Source organism: Castor canadensis, chromosome 16 (genome assembly GCF_047511655.1).
Source record: "Castor canadensis chromosome 16, mCasCan1.hap1v2, whole genome shotgun sequence".
Lineage (NCBI taxonomy): Eukaryota > Metazoa > Chordata > Mammalia > Rodentia > Castoridae > Castor > Castor canadensis.
The window spans coordinates 52178131-52194708 of NC_133401.1; the positions used below are offsets into that span (position 1 = coordinate 52178131).

The window sequence follows — 16578 nt, forward strand, 5'->3', positions numbered from 1 at the left end:
CCCTATAATTTTTAAGCCACTTTGATGTTGACTAGTCCAGTTGCTCTTCAAGAGATGAAGTTAAAAGATTGCAAAGAAGAAATTATTTTCAGTGATTTTTCTGAGACATTGTTTCCTAACTTCCATTCACTCTCTGGAAGTAAATTATATTATAATGATTAATATATTTTAAAATGGAATTCAAAACTCAACATTTACCCTATACCATTTTTTAGGGAGATTTATATTCGATCTTAAACCTTATTCATAACAGGCTTTCCTAATGCATACCCTTGGGGAAACTTACATGCTTTAATATTCAGAAAAACATGGTACAGATTAGAGTCTGGTTGTTTCATTAATCACAGACAGTACACCCTCAAATGCTTGGGAGTTGAACATCTGCTTCCCGAGGTCACCCGTGCTCATAGCTAATGAACTCCATTGCTCAGCAGCACTGCTAGAGTTTTTATGGGGAGAATAGTTGTTGAGACTATCTAGCCAGATTCTTATTCACAGTGTTTTTCTTTTTTCACTCCATCAAAAAGGACGTTTTCACTTGTATGTTGACAATTTAGTATAACTCTGTTAGTGCACAGTGTAGCTCATTCCTTGATTTGAAATGTTTCTAGCCATACTATCTTCTTAGGAGTTTCTTATAATGTGTCTTCTCTCCTCAGATCATGGGTGAAGAAAAGGGGACTTAATGAAAAATCCCTGACACCTGAGCTGAGTTGCAGAGAAAAGAAAACCAGAGCAAGGACTGAATGGAGACCACATGAATAAGCTTGCTTTGCATACAGCTAATTCACTCTTGTTATAATGCTCAGTGGACTTGAATGCAGGCCATTATTTACTAGGCTGACATAAGATTGTGAGGGAAACTAGACCAACAAGGTAGTTTTAGTCAGAAACATTAATCTCCCACATAATTATAAGATATTCAAGTGTCACTGTTCTCAACAGTAGACCTACAAGAGCTGATTCTGAAGCCTTGTCTTCAGAAATCTCCCCAAAACCAGAGGGCGTGACATCCATCCTCATAGCATGAGTCTGAATGGCAGGAAGAACTTGGTCAATGTAGTGTTCTTTGATATTTGTTAATTTTCAAATTAAACACAGACACTTTACCAATATTCTAAGGCATACCAATTGCAGATATTTGGTTCTGTTACTGGTGTAGAAAAGTAATTTAGTATACATGTATGACTTATAAAACTCTCCTGGAAGTCTTGGAAAAACTTGAGTTTTTTTTTTTTAAAGTAGACATGAAAGTAATTCTGAGTTTTATTAATATCTTTTGTCTAAGTTGTAGAAAGCATGTTATGTCTTTCTGTACAGGCAGAATGTGAAACATGAGCACAGCCAGACGTTAACTTAAAAATAAGAGTTCTCTGTGAATTTAAGAATACCTTCCTAATAAGACTAATGCTTTCTTTACAGTGTCATATCAAGCGGTATTTGATTCATGGTAAAGAAAATTTTAAATTGTAGTATTTGTATATAACTAAGCAAAATTGACTTCAGTTTGACTAAAATAATTTTCTCCTCCCAAGTTAATTTTGAAATACCTTAATGATTATATTCAAATAGGTTTCCATGCCTCAAGAGAACCAAAAAGTATTCAATTTGGTTATTATCCAATTTGTCATTCTACCAGAAAATGACTGATGGTTCCTTCCTTTTTGTCACTAAGGCAGTCATCATTTTAGTATGTTTTTAAAAGAAGTTTTGCATGAGAGGTGAGATGACATATATAATTATTTAACACAAAAATGAAAAAAATTGCTACATTTTTAATGCATATTATCCACTGGGCATTTTCTTCTTTACAGTCAAGATGCTAACATTATGAGAATAAAATTTTTGTGTGTTTTATATATCACTTTACACAATTAGCTTACAGCAGTACCTAGTAAAGTATATTTATTGAAGGTCCACACATATAAAATTTAAAATGTCTCCTGACAAGTATATTTAGTTGGTAGAATGAGTAAGAGATTTTTAATACATGAAATCTGTAATTTCATGTGTTGGAAGTGTGGCTCAAACAGTACAGTGCCTGTTTTGCAAGTTCAAAGCTATGGGTTCAAACTCCAGTTCCACTCCCCCCACCAAAAAAAAATCTGGGATTTCAGCTCCATTTGTGTGGCCTCCATTATTTGGGATTTCAACTACTGTATTGGTTAGGGTACATTAGGTTAGGTTAGGTTGTGATAATAAATTAACTCTGAAATCTCAGTTGTTTAACTCAACAAATTTACCCTGTGTAACACAGTAAGTTGGCACATTGCTGGGGCACAGAATCTTACGACTACACCATCTCAACATAATGGTGTCCAGGGAGAAAACAAAGCAAGGAGAATTCATGCTTACACTCTGTAGGTGACACAGGTTTCCTGTGTTACAGAATTTTATCACAACAGAAATGCAAGAGAAATGAAGTCTTAAAAACCCATGATAGAAAAGAAATCTCTTGGAACTTGATGAATTCACAACTATCTTGGTCACACTTTACTATTTCTGAATTCTTTCTTTTTGAAATAAGGCTTAAAAGGTCGTTGGATAGGTTTCACACACACATGCACACACACCCTCATGCACGCACATGTGTGTACATGCAGAACTGGATTTGCCAAAGTCAGTTTACTCATTGCTATGTATTTTGGGGGATAAAGAGTCTGCTTTTTCAAGACATAATCTCACAACTAGTATTGCATGGAGCAGTTTTACAAAACACTGTTTTTGATCTTATAAAGTGCATAAATGTCAGAATGTCATAAAATGAAGACACTTATCTTGAGTAGAGTCTTCAGCCTACAGTGAATCATGGACAGCTCACTTTTGATTTTATGTGTCAATAAAAATGTGTATAGCAAAATAAGATACCATTTAGTTTACAATAAGCACAAAATGTTGAATGTCTCAGCTGTCTAGTCAAAGATATGAACCTGGAATTACTTGGGAAAAAAGATAATATAGTTAATAATAAGTGATTATTAACTAATCTGAGCAAGAATTCTGCACTAAATCTTATTTTATTTCAGTTCCAACATGGTCTTGGTTGGCACAGAACATAAGCAGCATTAATTTTTTGTCTATAATAGGTATAAACACCAAATTAGATTGGGTTGCAGGGGTTCTCTCCTCTTCCCTCGGGATTTTATTCTGGTACTAGTGTGAAATACACATATCCCAACAATAGGAAAAATATAGAATAACTATTTAACAATAAGCAAATGCACAACTAATGGTTTTCAAGGAAGAAAATATCCTGGTTTCTCAGTAAGTCATTATCCACATGAAGTTAGATTATCATTACCATATGGTGTTTTAAAGGGGAAGGAAATGAATTACACATTTCAAATGATTGTTAGCTCAGGTACTGAAAGTAAGGTGTGTGTGTGTGTATGTTTTACTCTCTAAAACTGTAAGCTTCAGAAATGTGAGGTTTTCAAACCATATCCCCTTTTCCATTAATTTTAACTTAGAAGACAATGACAGTTGTAAGTAGTTTTAAATTATGCATATTATGTTTTGTATGATTCAAGTTATTTATTGTATAATGTAAGTACAATTCCATAATTTAAAATGTATGTGTGTGTGTGTATATATATATATATATATATATATATATATATATATATATACACACACACATACCTGGTGCATGGGGCTTGAACTCAGGGCTTTGGGCTTGCTAGGCAGGTGCTCTACAGCCTGAGTCACACCTCCAGCCCACATATATATCCCTTGTTGACAGAAATATGTGTCTGTATGGCAGATAGGATAGGAAATGTTTCCTTCCCTGCACTTCAAGGAAAGAATCTTTATGCTGATTGAAATAATGTAACTACTTGCCTGACTTGAACATTGTTATTTCATATGCTTAATTTTGTTAGCATTTTAAATGAGCATTATACACTTCTAATTTACAGTTACAATTAAATGTTAATTATCTTGTTAAACAGTTGTTTTATTATTCTTTGCCCATTTGGAAAAGTTTATTTAAAAGTATTTCTCTGTTATTAAATGATTGATCTTTTGCAAAAATTTGTGACACTTTTTTTTATATTATTTCCTGTAATTCCAGAAAAAACATAGTAAGATAGATTCTGGGTATTTTCAATTTGAGGCATCTTACTAGTGAAGAATCAGTCAAGGGCTCACATGTAGCCAAGTATATTCTCACAGTTTGTTGGAGGCCTGGTTTTAATGGAAAATGCCAGCCCTGGGCACGGACATTATGACGTGTTCTGCTTGTACTGTTCAGGGTTTGCTGAATTTCTTGCGGGTGGGAGGATTGGCATCAGGCCAACTGTAGTGAACTTGCTCATTGTAAGTTACCAGTGAGTCTTGCAGATGTTGGTGGAATTATGACTAGATTTAGCTTCTGGTGTTTCCCTGCTGTCACGTTGAGGGTAGCCTGGAAGTGACCTGAAAAGTGTGGAAAGTGATGATGTCCTGTGATTAATTCTCTTGGAAACCAGCTAGACTGACATTGAACATACATTAGAAAAACTACACATTTCTCGTTTTCTTTCCTTGCTTGGTGTGACTTAGCTATAAGATCTTATGAGTTCACACACAGTGTCTCTCTCATTTTTACTTTTATTCATTTTATTTCATAAAAATACCATTTTCAGGGAATCCTAGAACACAAGGTCTTAACAAGAAATTTCTTAAGGAGAATGGAATCAATCAATGAATTGAGAAATACAAATTACCAGTGAAAATTCACTACAAAAAAGCAGGCAAAGTTCATATCCTTTAGTGTTCAATGTCCCCTGTTTACTTTTATTTTTAATCTACATATGAAAGAAGTATAATGTTCATCCTGTAAAGAGCAATTTTTGTAACTAGTGCTACTCTGGTGTTAATTTATGTGTTTTAGTCAAAATAAAAGTCTTGTTCACTGGCATTGACTATTTTGTGCCAAAGCTGTTGCTTTTTTTCTGGTTGTATTTAACCAGTGTTTAATAAGTTGATGCCATTTGTTATTTAAATTTAAATTTTTAATTTTTTTGCAAATAATTGTAGTTCTACAAGCAGTCCTAAGAATAATGGTGGAGACACCCACTTTCCTTCTCCACCCTCTCTCCCCACCAGTATGGCAATGTCCTTCAAAACTGTTATGATGATGATGTTGACACTGATGTGGGCAACACAGAGCTGTCCATGACCAGGAAGGCTGAGGGCCTGTCCTGTGGCCACTTCTCTGCCTTCCCTACTCACCTGCACTCACCAATCTGTTCTCCATTTCTGTACTCTATCTTTTAAAGATGGCTATAGGACAGGTGTGGTGACTCACCCTTGCAATCCTAGTTACTCAGGAGGCAGACATCAGCAGTACAGTATCGCAGTTCGAGGCCATCAGGGTAGAAAGTTAGTGAGACTCCCACCTCAAGAAACAAGCTGGGCATGGCAGTGCACAGTAATCCTAGCTATGTGGGAGGCATAGGTACAAGGATTACACTCTGTGATCATTCCATGCAAAAAGCAAAACCCTCTCTGAAAAAAATAAAGCAAAGAGGACTGGGAGTATGATTCAAGTGGTAGAATACTTGTCTAGCAAGGTTGTTATATAAATGAAATAAAAAATGTGCACCTTTTTTAAAAAATTTCATGACATGTATTTGTCTGGGATCTATGCAGGTTTTTATGTACATCAGTAGCTTATTCCTATTCATTGCTGACTAGATTTCCATGTTATAGATGTACCACAAGTTGCTTAATCATTCACACATCAGCTGTCTCCATTTTGGGGCCATTATGAACAAAGCTGCTGTATACACTATGTATAGGTTTTCGTGTGCACATATATTTTTATTTCTCTGGAAGGAATGTCCAGGCATCATTGCTGATCTCGGTGTTCTAAGGAACCATTGAGCTGTTCTCCAAGGTGGCTGTGTGACTTTTCAGTCCTCCCCACAAGGAAAGTGAACCCATTTCTCAGGTCTTTCTGCTTTCTCACCAGCATTTGATGCTCTTGCTGTCTTCCTGTTGGCTATTCTGACAGGTGTGAACTGTGGGTATCTTACTGTGGTGTTACTTTGCAGTTGGTTGATGGTGACAATGGCCACCATGTTGAAAATCCTTTAATTTACTCATTTCTTAAACATATGTCCTCTTTGGTGAAATGTCTGTTCCTGTCTTGTCAATTTTAATTGGGTTGGTTGTTTTTGACTGTTGAGTGTTGACTGTTCTTTATTCTAAATACTAGTCCCTGTCAAATGTAGAATTTGCAATAGATTCTCTCAGTCTTAACATTTATTTTTTATTTTCTATCCTTTTCCCAGGGCTTGTCTTTTTTTTTTTTTTTTTTTTTTGTCGTTCTGGGGTTTGAACTCAGGGTCTATACCTTGAGCCACTTCACCAGCCCTTTTATGTGATGGGGTTTTTGTTTTTTTTTTCAAGATAGGGTCTTTCGAACTATTTGTTCAGGCTGGCTTCGAACTGCAATCCTACTGATCTGATCTCCGAGTACCTAGGATTGCAGGTATAAGCCAGGGATGCCCAGTCACAGGGCCTGTTTTAAAGCAAGTGTTTCAACTTGATGAAATTAAATTTGTTAGGTTTTTATTGTGTGGCTCATGCTGGTGTCAAGTATACAAAGGTCAACACAGCCCAAGGTCACGAGCATTTCTTATTTTTGCAAAGCTAAGCTAAAGGATGGAACCCAGGACCTCGTGCATACTTTCAGCACACTGCTGCTGAGCAGCACCCAGTTCTGGAAATTCTTCTGTTTCTTCTCTGGTTCATTTTGAGTTAGGTTTTGCATAAAGTGTAAGACAGGTTGAGGTGTTTTTGCCTGGGGATATCCACTTGTTCCCACACCATTGGATGAAACTCTAACTTTCTCTGATTGCATTATTTTTGGATCCTGATAAAAATCAGTGGGCATCTTTTTATTAGACTCTTTACAAATTCCCTGCACTGTTCCACGGGCATATGGTATAGATGTACCACAGGTTGCTTAAGCACAAGTTGCTTTCCCTGACACCACAGAGAGCATTGCAACCTCAGAAGAGGTCCTGGGATAAGTGGGCCGATTCTTTCCTCTTTGTCTTTCTTCAAAAATTTTAGCTCCTCTAATTTTTTTTCATTTTCATATACATTTTACAACAATCTTATCAGTATTTACAAAAAGTCTTTCTGGGAGTTTGTGTTAAACTTTTGTAATTTGAGATTTGACAGCCTTACCTGCACATATATTTAAACCACATTAGACTTCTTTCATCAGTTTTGTTTGTTTGTAGTTGTCAGAACACAAGTCTTGTGTTGTTTTTGTTTGTGTGTTTTACATTCCCGCCCATTTGTGAGTGATCATAAATATTACATTGTTTCTAAGTTTGCTCACCTTGGTGTAGAAACATTACTGCTTGCTACCTTATTTATATGTAGGTATTTTTCTGTTTTCTTGGATTTCCTTTGTAGACAGTCATAGTTTTTGCAAATAAAAGCCCTTTTGGTTCTTCTTTTTCTATCTGCATGCCTTTTATTTTCCTGTTGTGCACTCTGGGGATGTTAAAATGCACACACACACACACACACACACACACACACACACACTGACACCCTCAGTTGGATCTTGATAAACAGAGATTAATTTCAACAAATAGGCCTAGGTTGTGATGGTAACGTGATGAAGTTGTTATCATCATCTTTTCTTGAATTTACTCCTGGAAGGGAACCTCAGAATCCTCTGTGTGATTGATTTAAAGGGCTTTACATTAAAATGATATTCCCATAAGTTATTCAGGTTTCACCACAGACCTGAGTGGAACCATCTAAGCTGAAATGTGGACAGACTGTGATCTGGGGCTCAGAGAGGAGGAAAAGAAAGTGGATAATATTCATACAAACGGGAAAAGGCTGGTGTTCATACAAAAACTGCCAGACAAGGAAGAGGGCGCCAGCTCTTTCACAGTGGGAGATGAGAATGGGAGAAACAGAGCAAAGGGTTGTTTGTGGGCTGTGGCGGGGGGGAGGGGGGCGAGTGCAGGGAGGGAAGCTCCTCAGACTTCCTCAGAAGCTTTGTAAACCCTTTATCTCTGGATTCCATTCCAAGGACTTGTCCTAGGGAAATAATCAGAGGACCACAGGAAACTTTAAATGAAAGAGTTTGCATCAAAATAGCTGTAACAATTTCCTGTTATCTATTTTTTTTGATAATTTATTTTAATTTTTTTAATTATGCTTATTTTTTGTGCTAAGAAACCAAAAGTATAAATTCCTAATTGATAAAGAGTCTCAATCTTTATCAATCTTCAAAAGCATGTCTTAAAAGTGGACTGTTTAAGGCATTTAAACTACACACAATAGTCAGCCGGGGTTAACAGTTCTCACTGTCTTTATAACTCCTTGTGCAGGACAGTCTCTTAATTCTTTTGTGTCTATGACAGAAAAGTTTTAAATGGTTAAAAAAAAAAAACATTTAAAAGGAAGGCTGACGTAGGTAGAGGCTCCCCATACTTAAAATATAAGCCCCCTGGGGTCGGTTCAGATCCCAGCTCTGTTAGAAACCCCAGGAAAATTTCCTAACACTGAGACAATTTTCTTTTTATTAGTCAAAGCACGTGATACTGCTATTTTTGTAGGTCAAAACCAGTTCCACTTCCACAATTTCTGGCTCGATCTAATAAAATGAGTAATAGATGGTCTCTGATCAACAGCAGTCTATGGATCTGTAGTGAATGCTGTTGAATCTACAGAAATAAGTTTCCAACTATTCGAATGATGTGCTCAGAGGCAAGGAGCCCCTCTGCTTAGGAACTAAACATATTAACTAGTGATGTTTGGCCCAGCCAGCCCACAGTGCATCTGCTCACTGGGAAGGACTTTCACGTTGAAGCCTATGAAATACTTAGGAGGGACTGGGTAAAAAAATTGTTACATGTACAGTTAATCTTGGTTAAAGATAAAATTCCACCAGAAAACTAAGGAGCTGTAAGAATAATTTAGTAAGTATGAATATTGAATGTATTTTGTAAATATCATAAAAAAAATCTAAAAACTCACTATTCTCAAACTCTAGGGCCTAAATTTCAAATTTGATGAATTGAGGAAAAAGAAGAGAAAGTGTGGAAAAATACTTGTTTAAAAAGGGATACAATTCCTGAAGAAGTACAATATTTTTAAAATACTGTTTTATTGATCTGTGATTTTGATGAAGTTCCCTAGGTTTACATGCTTCCATTTAGAAATAGGAAAAATGAGTTTGTTGATATAGTTGATGCACAGATGACACGCGCAGGAATTTCAGGGGCTCAGGGTTCTTGAGCCCGCTCTGAGAATGAAAGCACAGGCAGACTCCAACAGCAGAGGTTGGAAAGACTTTATTTGTAGAGAAGAGAAGAGAAAGACCGCATATTGGGGAATGCAGGGGGACCTGGAAACTGGTGATCCTGTAGGTCAGGGTGGGGAGTGGGGTTTTATAGCCTTTTTTGTATTGCCTGAGGGCAGAGATGCCTGTCAGATGCAGACAGGAGTTCCCTAGGGAGGAGAGGTGTCTCCTTGACCACTTATCCACTTATCACTTTGGGACCTCCTGCAGTCCATCCATCAGTCCTTCATAGTGAGAATGCCCTAGTCAGAACTACAGTCATTGCAGAGGAAACCTGGAATTCAATTGCTGGATTCCCATAGTACTGAGAAGAAGGTGGAGATTCAGATAACCTTGTAAGCTGGGAACATATATTGTCACTCAAGTCGAAATTGTGCTTCTTTTGGAAGAACCCATTTATAAAATAACCCAGCTGTTTGGAGCCACAGTGGTATTTGGCAGAGGTTCAAACTGTCACCACTCTCCTCTTCCACACCTGGCCTTGGTGCTGACTCTGTGGGCATAACCTGTCAGCCATGTCTCATCAGGATGGAAGACTGTCCTGGGCTGCACACCAGAATCAGTAGCACTGTATTTGGACTCTAATAATCAGTCCTAGTGGAGACAAACCAAAAGGGATTGTAGGAATTTCCTTGGCTCCCTCCAGGTGTTTCTTTAATTCTTTATTTTATTTTATTTTTTTTGCAGTACTGGGGCTTGAACTCAGGGCCTACACCTTGAGGCACTCCACCAGCCCTTTTTTGTGAAGGTGTTTTTCAGGATAGGGTCTTGTGGGTTATTTGCCTGGGCTGGCTTCGAACTGCAATCCTCCAGATCTCTGCCTCCTAAGTAGCTAGGATTACAGCTGTGAGTCTATGGCGCCCAGTCTTCCAGGTGTTTCTTAAGCATGGACTCAGTAAATTGCTGCACAAATTGTAGGGATGGATCTAGTCTTTTCACCTACCCAGAGAATGCCTGATTTGAACAAGTCTGTCTTGGACTGGGATGGCATGTTCAGGAGAAACAGTTTTTCTCCAGTCTTGGAGAAGTATTTCCAAGAGAGCAGTGAGTCGATCTTCATAGGATTGTCACAGATAATGAACATTTGATCCAAGAAGTGGCAGATGTTGGGAGAAGATGGTGGTGTGGGTGATCAAAGAACACAGTCAGTGTTTGTGGACAGAAGTCCAAATCCCCTTGGTGCAGTCTGTGATCTGAAGATTTCCAAATTCTTTGCCCTGAGTGGAAGAATCCATGGTAGGATGCATGGGTGTATACTGAGTTTATTATAAGTTAGGGAAGGGAATTATGAAGGGGAACATGGTGGGGCCCAGGTGGAATCTAGAGGTCAAGAGAGCATGCTTTTCTTTCTCAGGTGCTTTTAAAACCTATGCTAACCCACGGGGAGGGCAGAACCAGGTGCTTCCCATCCAATGATCAATGAGTGGGGACCAGGTGAGAGTGATTCCTGAGCCAGAGTGTTGTCAATCTGAAACCTGATATTTTTCTATGAGTCCTGAACTTTCCCTAATTCTAGCCCCACCCTCAGCATCTGGGAACTCCTCTGCCCACAAGACACTTCAGAGATGACAACTGTGGGATTTTCACATTGGATGACTCCAGAGAGCCATACAGTCTGGAATTACTTGCACTGTCATAATAGATCCTCAAGGCCACAGTCACAAATCTGTGGTAAAGAAATACCTTGTGTCTTCAAGGATTTGATCCCACTAACTGTGGAAACTGGAGAGGCTGATGACAGAAGGCGGGAGGTTTCATTGTTGTCCCTCTTCATGTTAGGAATTTGCTAATATTTTTCTACACAATTGAAACATAATCTGAAAAATCAAACTTTACTCCAATATTACAAGAATAATATAAAAAATGAATCCCATCTGATTAATTTATTTTTCTCACTGTCTTCCCCTCTTGTTTTTTCTCTACTATTCTTGACCTTCTCCTCTACAATTCGGCAGACTGGAAATTGGCTGTGGATGACAGAAACTTAACAGGCTTCTCATAAGTATTTGAATTGAGAACTCTGAAGAAATGCTGATAGATGCCCAAATGAAGAAACATAGATGCCTAAGCAAATGTATTAAGCCCATCCAGTTGGGGAGTTGGGTGCATTAGGATATGTATTGAGTATGGCTATTGCCTCCAGCTGGGCAGGTGCTCAAATGTAAATAGGACTTCCCATTTACTAGATGGAGAGGGGCTGAGCAGTTAAAACTGAAGTCCAACCTTGGTTTTCAAAATTTAGTTTAAGCTGTTTGTCATAAGACTTATGAGGTTGGATGGGGGTATGGCTCAAGTGGTAGAGTGATTGCTTGAGTTCAGTCTTCAGTACTAGAAAAACATGTTATCATCACTTCTCATCACTGAGAAGAAAGAGTGCATGTCTTCTGCCTTTGTACAAATGTCAGTTATTTTAATGGAAATAGCATTATAGACTTTCTCACTCATCCTTTTGTCGTTTACAAAAGTTTGCTGCAAAGTAAAGTTGTCTATCTGATTGTTTTGATTGACTTCTCAAAAACTAAAACAAATTTTAAAAATTCATGAATTATTTGGTACATATAGTTAAAACTGATGTATCTTTTCAAAATGTACTGCTTCTTTTCTGAAAGTCTGTGTCTATCTATTATATACACACACACATATACATATAATCTGTATGTATATGCATGTAAACCAAGCAATAAACATACTTAAAAGATACGTATGTGTACATATGTATCCTTTTCTGTATAAAGTGTGCATAGCCTCATTATATTCACTTATACACCTACAACATATGAGAAGGAATACTTTCTTTGCCTTAAAAAGCTATTAATATTGATTTTCCAGAAATGATATTTTAAAGATAGACAAAAATATGTTTGTACAGAGGTTTTTCCTATAAATTATCATTGATTTGCCATGTGTGTATACTTGTAATTTGGGATATTTTTATAAAAATTAGCTTCAGGTATTTTTAAAAATTCCAACCATTTATACTTTTTTTTTTAAAGGAAAGGCAAATAAAATCTTATTTTAGAAGGTATCTTTGCATACCCAAATTAAAACACACTAGAAAACATTTTTATTAACACTTTGTCAAAACAACTTAAAAGTCTGTTCAGTGCCTGACACTGTTCATTTCAACCTTCTGTCACCACGAGGTTAAAGAAATAAACTGGAGAAGTCTTTTCTTAGAATGATTTGTGTTAAACAATAAGCCTATTTTATCTTTCCTGGAAAATATTTCCAGAAACCCTGAAATATATAAAACAAAAAGCATGCTCACTTTGTGAAATGTTACAATCACACTTTTTATGAGTATCCTACATTCACAATATTAAAGTTGAGGATTTATAGTCCTTTAGGCACTTTTACATTCTACACACCTGTGCTTCCAAACATGAAATGGGCAGTAAAATTTATTTCTATTTTTGATGAGTATGTCCAGATGGTCTTAAATTATAAAGCAGACTTATCAGTGGTCATTAGTCCTGATTTCCGTTTCTCTCTCAGTGTGGTAAACCTTAGAGTTACCAGAAAAGGCAAATGTGTGACTGTGTGCAGAACAGATGGCGTACCTCACGATTTTACTTTGGTCACCTTACAGAAAGGTAAAACTCCCCCCAGGACCAATATGCCCGCTACTTTGTCAGTGTGGAGACAGCACAGGTACAAGGTTGGACCAGAGTTTAATTCTATGTTTATGTCATTGTTATTATCTCATCGTGATTTAATTCATATTTTCAAATTAAAATTGCCTTTTTTCCTTACTAACAACTACTAGTGAAAAGGAATGTCTGTCAATCATTTTTAAATGTTTGACCTTGGATATCTTTGGGATAGAGATTGCTGTCTGATGAAAAGAGTCAGTATACACTGGTTCTCTTTTTCAGAGACTTTCAAACTGTGTCTTGTTGATTTGCTGGGGGAAATGGGGACAAGGACACAGCTGGACATCAAAGCAGGGCATTTGTAACAATGACAGATACAGTGGTTGCTGGTCATCCTTGCTCCCCCTCCCTTTATATCACAATCCCACTTGGGTTTGAGGGCACAGGTGCCTATGACATAACTACACTCAACCTCTTACTCAGTGTGTCACATCAAGATGGTGCCACCTCAGTGTGTCATCATGGAGCTTCCAGAAAAGCTTATAGGGAGCAGACTCAGCTGCACATCCTCTTTCTCTGGCTGGAATAGAGACATGTGTCCAGAGACACTCCATCTGAAGACTGGATGGTGACAGAGACTGGCGTTGAGGTAGGCGGCATGGAGAAGCATTTAACTACACTTCTTGTAATCCCTGTGTCATTCCTGAACTGCTTACAATCTGATACCCTGTCACGCAAAACCCTGTGCACTGCTAGCAGTGTGATTTGGGTTTTCTTTTCTGTGCAATTGGACAGACACAATGTTCAACTGTTGTAATAGGCTAAAGGAGAAATCATAGACCCTACTGACAGCTTCCCAGAGCTCTTCATATCAGTCTGAGGTCAAATGATGTAATCCATATGTTCCATAGTCTTTCAAGCATGGGACAATCTAGTATGCCTCAGTTGCTTGTGCAGGGCTGGCTTCCAAGTGACAGCATGGAGTTCCATTTCTGTAGAGTGCAGCCTTCCTTCTCCAATATACCTAGGACATGTGTAGAAAATCTGTCTTTACTTCATAGAGCCTTACTTGAATAACATACCTCTGCAAAGGCTTGGCTTTTGCAGTTTGGGTGTTTTCCCTGTGCTCATGGATCATTTTAGATTTCAGAGCATTAGCTCAAGGACAAAACTATGCTGTGATTATAGACTATTTTACCAACCATTGAATGTGTTAAATACATGAATGCTGCCACAGAATAAGCTAAATCATAATGCCATGAGAAATACCAGTTATTTATTAAACATTTGTTTACACGTTTATTACTCTGCTTTTTCTGCACCATCTCTAACTTGAGTTGTGTTGATGGATGGGGAAATACAGTTTGTAAAGTTGAAAATATATACTGATGCATTAGCTGTCTCTCCAATGGATTGTTGATTTTGATTACATATCCTTGTCTTATGTGTATGTTGTTTGTGAGTCACGACCTTGCTTGGAAATTCACTAGTGAATTTCACTGTTTAGTGAATTTCCAATAAGCCAGCCAAATGCAGTAGCACAGTCAAACCCCTGTTGTCCATTCACGTTTTGTATTTCTTGTACTCACCTTGCGAATAGTTTTAAGTCACAGTTTGTAAGCAGCACAGATCCACAGTGGCATAACTATACATCTGTAGGCTATATTTTCCCCTTGGTTTCTCTTGAATTTTCTACATCCATCTGTAGGACTATTATGGTCTTAGGTAAGAATGGAAGGAGAGGCCAAGGCAACTGGAAGAAGGATGTCAAGTGATTTTGGGCTGGGTGCAGGTGCAGGCTGGGAAGTCTGCTGGGTTGGGAGGCTGTTGGTGAGGTTGGTGAGACACAAGGATGAATGGACAAGAAGGTTGCCCTCAGTGAAGACTTCCCATCGATGGACAGTTCCTTTCATTCTGCACAGCTGAGTGAAGGCATTACTGAGTGGGAGGGTTTTAGAAAAGAACTCATCAATTTTAGGCCATGGGTGGCTGCTGAATTTTCATTGTCTTTTGCTGTTAAGGGAGCCAGTTTTATCCCATAGTATTTGAGTTAGAGTAAGAGGAAATGAATGTGACCTGAAGTTCACAAAGCAGTTCAGTTTTAACTTTATGTATTTAATCAGAAAATTTCACTAACAGACAGTTAATCACTTAAATTGGCATTTTGCATGCTGATGCAATCATATTGGGTAATATTTAATCCACAGTAGCCTTTCATGTCTGAAAGTCATTTTATAGGGGAAATTTTTCCAATTTGAGGTGCTGGGCTCCTGGCATATGGGACAACTGGTTCCCTATTGGAACCAGTGTATCAGTGTGGATTTAGCCCAAAAGAATGTCTCAAAAAGAGCCAGTCCATGGGAGGTGAAAGGCCTTTATGGTAGTGTGGACAAAACTGAGTAAATACAAATTTTATTCCAGCTTGGCTTGCTAGTAAATGCTGGCCTGACTTTATCAACTGTAAAAGAGAAAGAATGATTTGCACCTGCCTGTGAAGAGATGCTGTTATGAGCACTCATGATTGGCAAAGCATTTTGTGCTCTTAGAAAACCAAGTAAACACTAAGCAACAACACTCTGTGTGATGCATGGGAGCTTGTCAGTGCACATTAGGATACAGTTCATAATGGAAATACGATAAACAGAGAGGTCTTGACAGCTGAAACTACTCTTCTGTTGAAATTGCTAAAATGAAAAATTACTGTCTGCACACTTACTGTTGTTCAGCAGAGTCCGCTGTCCTCCAGGGTTTGCTCTGCGCTTCCTGCCATGACAAAAAAGGAGATGCCATCTCACCCACAGATTGGATGTTAGACATCAGAAGCATCCTTGCACATAGCAGATGAAAGGAATAGAATGCTGGGGATGTGAATAAATTCCACTTGCCCAGTCCCCAGATCTAGAGAATTCCTGCTTACCCCAAACCTTATACTTAGTGGAGGAAAGTGAGTTACACAGTCTCTGATGCCTTGAGGTTGTAATGGGTGTGGACAAAGAATAGGAGGTTCAGATTTGGTCCAAGTTGGCCACATTGGAGCCCAGTGACTTTGGTTTTACATCTGTGAAATGTGGGCTGTCTCTTCCCCTAGTTGTCCTGGAAAATGAATGTGATGTGGATGAGAGTTTTAGGTAGTGTTGAATGAGCTGCTCTGGTTTTCAGTTTTCCCAGCAGAGAAACCTAACCTAACATGCATGTCTCTTAGGAGGACTTCAAATCCCTCCTCCAGCTCCCAGAAACTAATGCCCGAAAGAAGAAGATGTACTGAGAAGAGACACATGTTGGCTGGTGGAGTCCCTAGAGAAAAGGGACTGGGGAGACCAAGTATCATTTCAGGCTTACACATCACATGGAATCAGTTTAATTGAAGGACATCAACTAAGATTCTAATTCATGCAGGTAATATTCTCTTTGTCCCTGGAAGCACAGAGAACCTATTCTGGGACCAAAGCTTGGACTTGGGTGAGATCTCACATGACACTCACGTTCTACGTTTTCTCAACTTCTGTTGCGGACTGTCCTGACTTATAATCATCATTGATTCTAGTCATTTTAGAGGTAGTTTTATACATCTGGAAGTCATTTCTATTTCCTTGAAATAGGCCCCTGGCCTATTATACAGTGATTTTTAATTTAATTTTCAGGGCATCTTATCTCACCTAT

General features: G+C 38.1%; 1 protein-coding gene across 6 annotated transcripts in view; it reads left to right on the forward strand.

Moving 5' to 3' along the window:
* Window positions 1-16578, forward strand: part of LOC109676573 (protein Largen) — a 218894-nt gene that overhangs the window by 13261 nt on the left and 189055 nt on the right. Inside the window, exon 3 of one of the 6 annotated variants that reach the window (XR_012442444.1) lies at window positions 660-16314. The exons of the other annotated variants lie outside the window; for them this stretch is intronic. The gene's annotated coding sequence lies outside the window, so the exon portion shown is untranslated. The remainder of the gene's footprint in view (window positions 1-659; window positions 16315-16578) is intronic. 6 annotated transcript variants of the gene reach the window in all.